This window comes from Zea mays, chromosome 6 (genome assembly GCF_902167145.1).
Source record: "Zea mays cultivar B73 chromosome 6, Zm-B73-REFERENCE-NAM-5.0, whole genome shotgun sequence".
NCBI lineage: Eukaryota > Viridiplantae > Streptophyta > Magnoliopsida > Poales > Poaceae > Zea > Zea mays.
Genome location: NC_050101.1, coordinates 180,500,584 through 180,511,937, shown reverse-complemented (window position 1 = coordinate 180,511,937; position 11,354 = coordinate 180,500,584). Strand labels below are relative to the sequence as shown.

General features: G+C 47.1%; 1 pseudogene across 1 annotated transcript; it reads left to right on the top strand.

Moving 5' to 3' along the window:
• Nucleotides 1–355: 355 nt before the first annotated feature.
• On the top strand, nt 356–1,194 carry LOC100303878 (uncharacterized; annotated as a pseudogene). Its single transcript, NR_157328.1, has 2 exons — nt 356–584; nt 879–1,194. The product of NR_157328.1 is annotated as an uncharacterized protein (transcript).
• The last annotated feature ends 10,160 nt before the right edge of the window (nt 1,195–11,354 follow it).

The window sequence follows — 11,354 nt, the reverse complement described above, 5'->3', positions numbered from 1 at the left end:
CATCTTTTTCCAAAGTAAAACTTGATAGAAACAATGTTGGATAGATAGTAGGACGAGCAGGATAGACCTAGGACTAGGACTGGGCAAAAAACCCGAGCCCGAAGCCCGTTACCCAAAACACCCGAACCCGTACCCGTTTAGCCCGATGCCCGTTACCCGAACAATTCCAACGGGTAATAAAACTGAATACCCGAACTAAGTTTGGGCCTAATCGGGTATTCACCCGCGGTACCCGAAGTACCCATTCTACCCGAACATTCTACCCGAACTGGGTCTGGCCGTGGGCTGTGCCGCTGGGCTGTTGGGCTGCGCTGTTGGCTGTGGGCTGTGCCGTCTGCCTACTCCCTGTCCGGCTGTCCCTGATCCCATTCCCATCCCAGGTCCCAGCAAGGCAGCAACCCTAGCTCAGTAGCTCCCAGGTGGCCGACGGGCCGACCGCGGACGGCGTCCTCCTCCAGGCTCTAGTCCGGCTCCTCCCAAGCTCCCAGGCCCCAGCAGGCCAGCACCGTAGTGCGCACAGACGCGCAGTCCTCCTCCCAGGCTCCCCGCTCCCAGCGGCCACCGGCCAGCACCGCTTTTCTTCAGTAAGCGGGCAGTCGTGTTCCTCCCTTTTCTTCGATGTGCTAACTACTAGTGAACTGAATTGATTAGTTGCCTCGCTTTGATTAGCACAAGTCCTTTGATCATCTTCACTCCACACACGCACAAGTCCTGGTATACTGCTTTAGTTTGGCTAATCTGCTACTGCTTCATATAGCTGATTAGCTGCTTTAGTTTGGATAATGCTTCATATGGCCCACAGTCTGCTACTCTGCTTCATATAGCTACTTTAGCTGGTGTTTATTTATTCTCTAATGCTTTAATTTCTACTGCTTTAGTGCAGACTGCAGACCTTCACTGTTGCTGGCTTGCTTCATATGGCGCGTTGCTTTGCTGTTGCTGGCTTGCTGCGTTTGTTAACTTAAAAACTGGCGCATTGCTTTGCAGACCTGGGCACCTGGCGCGCGCCTGGCGAAGTTTCTATGTACAAGCATAGCTTCACCTTCACCCCCCAAACTTGCTACTTGAGATGCAGTTAAAATTTATGTAACAATAGTACTTTGTCTCAGTTTTTTTGTGTACATTGTGGACTTATGCAAGTTATTAAACTCTAGTATTTTATGATTCCATTATTATATAGATGTATTGTACTCTTGTGTATGATTTATAATAACGGGTACCCGAATTTTACCCAAACCCAAACCCGAAATTGCGGGTACCCGAAATTGCGGGTACCCGAAAGTTTGGGTACGAGTACGGGTTCTACTGTTGGAAACCCGAAATATGAAAAACCCAAAAAACCCGACCCGAAATTTCGGGTAAACCCGAATGCCCAGTCCTACCTAGGACGTGAAGCCTTAGGAGGATAGATGGTTAGCTAGGTGGCTAAGTGATTAGGCCCTACAGGCCACCTTAAAGGATGGGAGTTCTTCCCTATCCCCTTTATATTGGTGAGGACGTTCAGGACGAGCATGCATGCATTCTTAATTTAAACAAATGGATAATTGAGTAAAGACTTAAAAACAAAATGATAACCAATTAAGTCCCCAGTCCCATTTTATTTAACTAGAGAAAGGCTAAGTCTTATTTTTCTTGTTCTTTTTATAATTCTCTTTCTTTTACTTACGCTTAACCGTACACAGATGACTTCCCACGGATCCTCAGACGACGGAAATGCACTGTCCCACACTGATGGGCTTGCACGAGAGGGCTTTCCCCGCATTTTGTGGGAGGTACTTCAGGGGGCCGGATACACGACACCCCCTCAGTACGCGGTGCAGCAATTCGAGAAGCACCGAGTGCCCCGCTGTAGGGTGAGGATGATCTTGGAGCCTCATCCCCTTCAGCCAGGCTGGCGCTCATTGGACTCCGAGTCTTTTGGATACCGAGCTGAGGACACGATCGAGGTGATTGCTCTGCACGAGTTGACCACTTTCTGCGGATTCCATCCCTTGGAGCTGGCTACCCACCCCATTGGCTTGTTCCCCACCGAGAGGGAGGATGACCCAATGTGGAAGGATCAGGTGGAGCATGCCAAGGATATCTGGGCCATCTACCCAGGACAGACTGCGCACTTGACCGTACGGTGCATGAATGCTCTGTACCGTCTGCAAGTGATGCGCGGTGAGGCGATGTCCCATCTGATGGCACTATTGGAGGCGACCAAGATCACTTTGGACAATAGAGAGGAGCTCGTGGTTGAATTGTCCACTGAAATGGTGGAAAAGGACTTGCAGGTGGAGCAGCTATCCACTGATATCCAAGAGTTGGAGGAATTAGTGGGCACCAGGGAGAACACCATCGAGGTTCTCGAGGATCAGCTCATTAACACTCAGCAGCACCTTGCTGAGGCTAATGAGCACTTGGATATGCATCACCAGGAGATCCAGGATATGGAGGCCAACGAGGACGTCGACATCGAGGGAGGAGATGAGCCTGCCTCTAGTTTGGACACTGCTGGCTCAGGGAGACCACCTTCCCCCGAGTCGAGTGTTGCCTCGTTCGCTCACTAGGTGTCCGGGATAGAGTTAGACGTCGGTGATGGTAGGACTCCTCGCAGCTAGCTTAGCTTTTGCACCCTTGGGGTACTAGGCTAGATAGAGTTGAGTCTTTTTGGGGACCAATGATGTAACCGTGATAAACTCTCTTGGAAGCATGATTGATGGATGCTGTTATCAGTTTTAAATTTGGAAGGAAAAATTTATGCCTTTTTAAATCCTTTTTGTTTAAGTTGGAATCTATAATTTTGCTTTTGACTCTTTTCGCCGCGATTAAACCTTGAACTTGGAGATATGGTGTTAAGTATATATGTGGTTTTTTAGATGGCCGGGAGGCAGCATCGTGGCCAGAATGAGCGCGTTCCTCCACCGCTGCCACCGCCTCCCACTCTGCAGGAGCTAATGGCTCAGCAGAATGAGATCTTGAGGCAGCTAGCTCAGCGTCAGCCACCACCTCAGCACTATGGTGGTGGAGACCATCAGCGTCACCCCGCGGCAGCTACCTACCAGGAGTTCCTCAGTACTCAGCCTCCATTATTCACAAGGGCAGAGGACCCACTTGATGCAGATGTGTGGTTGCGAGTGGTGGAATCCAAATTCCCGCTACTCCATGGAGCTTGCTCAGAGGTCACTAAAGTCAGGTTCGCCACCCAGCAGCTTCGCGGACCCGCAAGGAGTTGGTGGGACCATTTTCTTGCCATGCAGCCAGAGGATCGAGAGGTGTAATGGAGAGAGTTTAAGGCAGCTTTCCGGGACACCACATACCAGCCGGGATTATGGACCGAAAGCTCAACGAGTTTCTGGCACTCACTCAGGGCAACAGGACAGTGTTGCAGTATGCCCAGGCTTTTAATGACTTGTGCCAGTATGCGGGATATCATGCAGATACAGATGAGAAGAAGCGAGACAGGTTCAGGAGGGGGCTCAGCACTAAGCTCCGTGACCGTCTCAACACCGTCAGGGCCAACAGTTACAATGAGTTGGTCAACATGGCTATCTCCCAGGAGGACTGCATTACAGCTCGACAGGCAGAAAAGAAGAGGAAGACCCCTGTGGCAGGACCCTCAGCTCAGCCACAGCGCTTCAGGATTGTGTCCGACACACAGAACAGGGGACCCCAGCAGCAGCAAGGCAGATGGGTGATCCGACCATAGCAGCAGCAGCAGCAGGCACCCAACCGCACCCAGTTTCGAGCTCAGAGGAACAATCAGCAGCAGCAGTACCGCCAGGCAAATGACAACAGGTGTTTCACATGTGGCAACACCGGACATTATGCCAAGAATTGCCCCAGGAACCAGCAGAGGCAGGGGCAGAATGTTAATCAGAATCAAGGCAGGAGACAGAAGGTGCAAGTGAGGCAGGGCAGGCTGAACTTCACTACCATGACTGATATTCCAGAGGGAGCACCCGTCATGACTGGTATCTTTACAGTTTTAAATTATCCTGCTATTGTTCTTTTTGATTCTGGTGCATCGCATAGTTTTATCAGTGCCAAATTTAGTGCCAAGTGCCAGTTGCCTTTTCACCACACCAATGGGGGCATTACCATTTCAACACCAGGAGGCAGAGTTGCCACTTATCAAATCAACAGGCAAGTGCCTATAAAATTTGGTAGTCTTGTGATTAGAACCACCCTTCTCATCTTAGGATTGGATAGCGTGGATATTATATTGGGAGCTGACTGGTTGACCAGGCATCAAGCAGTATTGGATATTGCAGCCAGGGCCATTGAAATTCATTCCCCTGCCTATGGCGAGACTGTTTTATATTTGCCCGACCAGGGATGCACCCGTTCTTGTGCTTTTGTTATGATAGAATCCCCAGTGGAAAAGATCCCAGTGGTCTGTGACTACCCGGATGTTTTTCTGGATGAATTGCCAGGGATGCCACCCGACCGAGACATTGAGTTCGCAATCGAATTGCAACCCGGGACTGCTCCTATCTCCAAGAGACCCTATAGGATGCCTCCCGCGGAATTGGCAGAACTGAAAAAGCAATTGCAAGAGTTGTTAGACAAGGGGTTTATTCGCCCAAGTACTTTACCATGGGGATGTCCAGCATTATTTGTGAAGAAAAAGGATGAGAGTTTGAGAATGTGTGTTGACTACCGCCCTCTCAATGCGGTGACTATCAAGAACAAATACCCACTGCCCCGCATTGATGTTCTGTTTGATCAGTTAGTGGGAGCCAAGGTATTCTGCAAAATAGACCTTCGCTCAGGTTACCGTCAGATCAAGATCCGTGCCAGTGATATTCCCAAGACGGCTTTCTCTACCAGATATGGGCTATATGAGTTTTTGGTGATGTCTTTTGGGCTGACCAATGCCCCGGCTTATTTTTTGTACCTAATGAACTCAGTATTCATGCCAGAGTTGGATAAGTTCGTGGTCGTTTTCATTGATGATATTCTGGTCTATTCCAAGAATGAAGACGAACATACTGAGCACCTGCACATCGTGCTTCAGCGACTGCGCGATCATCGCCTTTATGCTAAGTTGTCTAAATGTGAATTCTGGCTGAAGGAGATTAAATTCTTGGGTCACACAATTTCTTAGGATGGGATATCAGTTGATCCCGAGAAGGTACAAGAAGTGATGGATTGGAAACCCCCGACTACAGTGAGGCAGATTCGGAGTTTTCTAGGTTTGGCAGGGTATTATCGATGATTTATTCCGGATTTTTGCAGAATTGCCAAACCAATGACTGAACTATTGAAGAAGGGAGTCGAGTATGATTGGAGCCACAAGTGCGAAGATGCCTTTCACACTTTGAGGCAGCATTTGACAACGGCCCCAGTGCTGGCTCAACCTGACAACACCAAGCCATTCGAAGTCTACTGTGATGCTTCTGGTACAGGATTGGGTTGTGTCTTGATGCAAGATAACAGAGTCATTGCTTATGCTTCCCGAGCACTCAGACCCCATGAGTAGAACTACCCTACACATGATCTGGAATTGGCAGCTGTGGTTCATGCTCTTAAGATATGGAGACACTACCTGATGGGAGCTCACTGTAACATCTACATCGATCACAAGAGTCTCAAATATATCTTCACTCAGGCAGATCTGAACATGAGGCAGAGAAGATGGTTGGAGTTGATCAAGGATTATGATTTGGAGGTGCATTACCATCCTGGTAAAGCCAATGTGGTGGCAGATGCTTTGAGTAGAAAGGCCCAGTGCAATTGTATGAGCATAGATGCAAGAATTACCACCCTGTGCGATGAATTGTGCAAGCTGAACCTGGAAGTTGTTTCTTCGGGTGACTTAAGTTATATCTCGGTAGAGCCCACATTGCAAGAGCAGATAGTCAGGGCACAGATTGAGGATAAGGGTGTTCAGGTTATCAAGGAAATGGTCAAGCAAAAGGCAGAAAAATACAAGTGCTTCCGGCAGGACAGCAAGGGAATTCTATGGTTTGGAGATCGATTGGTTGTTCCCAAGGACCTAGAGCTCAGAAGGAAGATACTGGACGAAGCTCATCTTTCAAAATTCTCCATGCACCCTGGTAGCAACAAGATGTACCATGACCTCAGATCTTTATATTGGTGGACCAGAATGAAGAGGGAAATTGCCAAGTACATATCTGAGTGTGACACTTGCTAGAGGATAAAAGCTAGTCACTTGAAGGCAGCAGGCCCTTTGCAACCTCTTCCCATACCATCTTGGAAATGGGAGGACATTTGCATGGACTTCATAGTGGGATTGCCAAATACCTCCAGGCACCATGATTCCATTTGGGTTATTGTGGACAGATTGACTAAGACTGCTCATTTCTTGCCAGTGCATACCACCCATAAGACAGAGAAGTATGCAGAAATATATGTTGATCAAGTAGTGCAATTGCATGGTATTCCAAAAACCATTGTATCTGACAGAGGAGCACTGTTTGTGGCACGCTTTTGGGAGCAGCTACAAGAATCCCTTGGGACCCAAGTAATACGAAGCTCAGCATACCATCCCCAAACAGATGGCCAGACAGAAAGGGTGAATCAGATTTTGGAAGACATGTTGCGAGCATGTGCACTACACTACGGAAAGGATTGGGACAAGTGTCTTTCCTTGGCACAGTTTTCTTACAATAACAGCTATCAGTCCAGTCTAAAGATGGTACCTTTTGAGGCTTTATATGGGAGAAGATGCAGAACCCCGCTGAATTGGTCTCAAGCGGGAGAAAGGGAAATATTTGGGCCAGATTTGGTGCTTGAGGCATAGGCAAAGGTCAGGGTTATTACAAAGAACCTAGAAGCTGCTCAGGCCAGGCAAAGGAGCTATCATGACAAGAGGCGGAAGCCTCTACAGTTTGAGGTGGGAGATCATGTTTATCTTAAGGTGTCACCCACCAAGGGTGTCCAGAGATTCGGGATTAAAGGCAAGTTAGCTCCTCGCTACATTGGACCCTATGAAATCAAAGCAAGTTGTGGACCTGTAGCCTATCAATTGGAATTGCCACCTCACATGTCAGCAGTTCACAATGTGTTCCATGTATCTCAGCTGCGGAAATGTGTTCGCCTACCCACTGAAGTGCTGCCAGAACCAGACATTGAGATAGAACCAGACTTGTCCTATCAAGAGTACCCCGTCAAGGTATTAGATCAGAAGGAGAGATCAACTCGGGCAAGATCAGTCAGAATGTATAAGGTTCAGTGGAGTCACCATTCAGCAGAAGAAGCTACATGGGAGACTGAGGATTTTCTACGCTCTCGCTTCCCCGACTTTCTACCCAAAAGAGTCGGTACGTAACCCCAAAACCCCACCCCCACCTGCCCTTTGAATTCAATTATAAGAAAAGCTTAAATAACAAGGATAGTCTAAGTTGTGGTTTTAACTTAAAAAGGGCTTCCTTCTGAAGTTGCAAAGAGAATGACATTCGAAGAGCAGTTAACAAGAGAAACTTGAGTATAAAGGAAGAGTAGCACACCAACACACCTTCAAGCACCCCTCCAAGGGACTCTACCTAAATCTCGGGACGAGATTCCTTTAAGGGGGGAGGGCTGTAACACCTCAGGTGTTACCATGGCTAGAGCACACTTGGTGCTAAGGACTATGATCACATGTGGAAGAAACTTAAGGAGCAAAAGTGTAAGGGCTTTGGAAACTAGGTTTAACCAAGAGATGTGAATGACCAAAAGCATTACCCTAATTGAGTGCAACTATCACTTTGGACAAGGGGGGAGAAAACCCTAGACCTATCTTGAACCCTATCTCCCAAAGCCATGGATAAGAGGGGGGAGAGGGTGAGCAATTGTGCAAAACATGAGTAACCTTTCACCAAACCTTAAGTAACCTTATAACCAGCAATTAGGGGATGGAAATATTGCAAAAAGGCCCCTGGAGAAACCCCAAATCCATTCCCTAAGTAGAGAGAGAGCTAGGGCTCTCTAATTCTCTCTAAGTTAAAAACTATACCTACACTAAAGATCAGTCGTGTTCACCTCGAAGCTGGCACCAAATCCACCTATGTTCTATACCAAAAATGTGGCATACCACCTAGGGCACCCACTGGAAAAAGCTGAGCCCGAGACCTTGACGATTGACATGCCTTGGCATGGTTTTTGTCGCGAGGTGGGCAGAGTGACACACCCGATTTGGCGACCGAAGATCTCCCTACCTAGGCCATATCTGCCATGGCAGCTCACGGATGAGAGATAGCCCTAGGTGCCAGGAAAAGACTCGCGCCGGATTTTTGCCAAGATTCGCACGTTTGCGACTTGGGCGAGCTGTTAAACACGGGCAGAAGAAAAGCTCCACGTGTTCGACGCGCTCTGTGTGCGCCAGAGCACGCCCGCGCGCGCCCCGCGTCGTGCCAACGGCCAGCCGACGCCATGGCCCGCGCCCGCGCCTATAAAGCCCGCTCAGGCGTCGACCACACTCTTCCGCGCACACTCAAACCTCACCGGAGCTAAACTCGCCGTCGTTTGCCCGTGCGCGACGTGTCCTCGGCCACCCGAGCCACTGCCGCCGTAGACCGGCCAGCCCAGCCTTTCCCAACCCCGTCCGATCCTTGGAGACGAGTGTGCACGCCCCAGTGAAGCTCCCCGAGCGAGGAATCGAAGCCTGCTTCGCCGGAGAGGCCAGTCCACGGTCGCCGGAGTTCACAACCCCGCCGGAGTGCGTGGACCGGGTAATCCACTGAACCTTTTTCCGATTCCTTGTGTGCACGGCCTCTACGTCACCCCGTGAAGCTCACCGTGCCCTTGGATTGAACCAGATCGCTGTGATTTGGCCGGCACACCCGCCGCCGACGAGGACAACCGCCTGCGCACGTGGACCGAGCGATTCCGGCCATCCCCGCCGGCGAGCCGTACGTCATTGTGACCGCCAGAACCTCCCCGAGCCAACCCTGCCCCTCGCCGGACCCCTCTCGCCGCCGGTAAGCCGCGCCGCCCTTTTCTTTCCCGCGGGTACTGTTTACATTAAGGGAAGGACCTCGGGGAAGAAGAAGGAAAGGTCAGGGGCTTTTTGAACTGTCAGAGACTCGGGGGAATAGTGGCGCAGGGGTAGATTTGAGTGGGCTGATTTAGTTTTAACCCAGGGACCTCGGTGCAAACTGCTTTTTCAGAAAACCTTATTAAACCTGATTTTAAATTTGAACAGAAACTTTGAAAATCCATAACTTATGTTTAGTTCATCCAAATTGGGTCAAACCAATTTTGTCAGACTCTAAATAAGGTGACCTACTTAATAAAAATATAAAACCCCCTATGTATTATAGAAAACTTTAAGGTACTGATTTAATTATAGTTTTGGCTAAAAGCTCAATAATAGAAAGAAAAATAGTTGTACTATTTGGCTAGGGTTAGAAAACTTTGGAGAAGTTTATGTCAACCTACTGACCTAATTAAAAATGCTAAACCTCTCTGTCAACCCCATTAAGTTAGTTTTTGCCAATTATTTTACAATATGCTTAAGGTTAAGAAAAATAGAAAAGGTGTTTTAAATAATGAACCAGAGGGCACCTCTATTTTTGTTAGGATACTTATTCAATGTAGTTCACTATAAAAATCTATTATGCCCTGGTTTAGTATAAAATAAGTAGGATACCTTTTATTTTAATAAAACAAGGAAAACTTAGAAAAACCCTACAAAAATAACCCCAAGGTGAAAATACCCCAACCCTTGGGATAATTAATGTTTTGTTATTAAGAACTTAGTAAAAATATGAAATCTGTTGTTTGACATTTTTCAAATAACAATGTAGTAGAAAGTGCCTTTTTGGTATTAAACTTTAGAAAATCATAACTAAATAATCATCCCATAGCTTTCTGTGATCTTTGGCACAAAAGCTTATTATTACTGTTAGATGCCAACAAAAATAACCCTTAGGACAGAACCCACTCCTAATTAAGAGATGTAGTGCAAAGTGGCTCATTTTACACAACTTTTGTTATTTTTGTCTAAAGCATAGCCTTTTTATTTTAAACCTCAAATTCCTAGAACAGGCTATAATGACCCATGGCAACCCAATGTAATTTTTACAGAATTTTTGGAAAATATTAAACCACTGTCGTAATTCAAACCTACACTAGAAACCATAAGTAGAAAATAAAGAAAGGGAAAAATGAATAATAGGAAATTAGTGTCATCCTAAAAACTCTTTATAACTTGTCCCCTGAAGTATGTAAAGGCAATACCAATTCCCTATGTTTATCCTCAATAAAAACTTAAACCTAAAAGTGATAAGCATAACCCACTAAAAGCCCCGCATGACCAAGGAACCCTAAGTTACTCCTTAGCCTAGTTTTCTTCTTTAGCATAATGTTATTAAATCATGCATAATCATGACATTTATGTTCATTGCATTCGATAGACTGCAACCTTGCTGACGGAGAGTACGTCCTCATGCCGGAGCAAGGAGCTGCTCAGGAGGTAGCCCCAGATCCAACACCAGAACCTGCACCAGAGGACCTGCCTGCCATAGCTTTGGAAGGCAAGCCCCGGTTTATGCATAACCTGTTAATTATGTTATTTTATTATACTTAATTATTGTAGGATTGGATGTGCACTTAAGTGTAGGAGTTGTGTGAAACTCTAGTTGCATGATCTCAGGAATCCTTTTGAAATGGATACTAGTATGATAGGTCGAGTAGTTGCTTTATTTAATTAGGATCTCGATAGAAGACGAGTGATTTTTCCAGCACTCGCGCGAGATCAGGAAATTGGTTGTACCCACTTTCATACTATCATGATTTTAGTTGTGGACAACAATCCATGGGGATTGGTTGTTTACGAGATGGGAAAATGGAATAAGGATTAACGTGCGGATACCTGTGTCAAGCGTTTGAATGTACTAAACATATGCCGAGAAATATGGTAAATCGGTAAGCCTAGTACCTGATTGAACCTGGCAGCAGATTGCCCTCCTCACGCGATCTGAGACGTGGTCTCCCATTCCGGTTATGGTGGGTACAAGTGCGGTCACTGCACGACGGCCGTCGGGGTCAGTGAGACATTGTACGCCAAGGCGGTGAGCCCCTCTCTGCTGACGGGGAATCGATGGGGACGGTTGATGTGTGTGGGGACGGAGTGTCTCGCCACGTCGTGTGTTTAGGTTTACCTTGCAAGGATAAAAAAACTCGATTCGAATCGTCTGCTTCTCGCAGCTAATGAGACTGCTTGATCCATTGTACTGCATTGAGTAACAAGTGGAAATATGATGAGTTGATATAAGATGTTTATTGCTAATAATGTTTGCTACCATGTATGAGTAGATAGTACACATTTAGCCTTAAGAGAGTCACACTTAAATTGACAAAGTTAAAACTTGACTTAGAAACTCAGCTAGTGCTTTTGGCAACCAAACCCCACAGCCAAACAG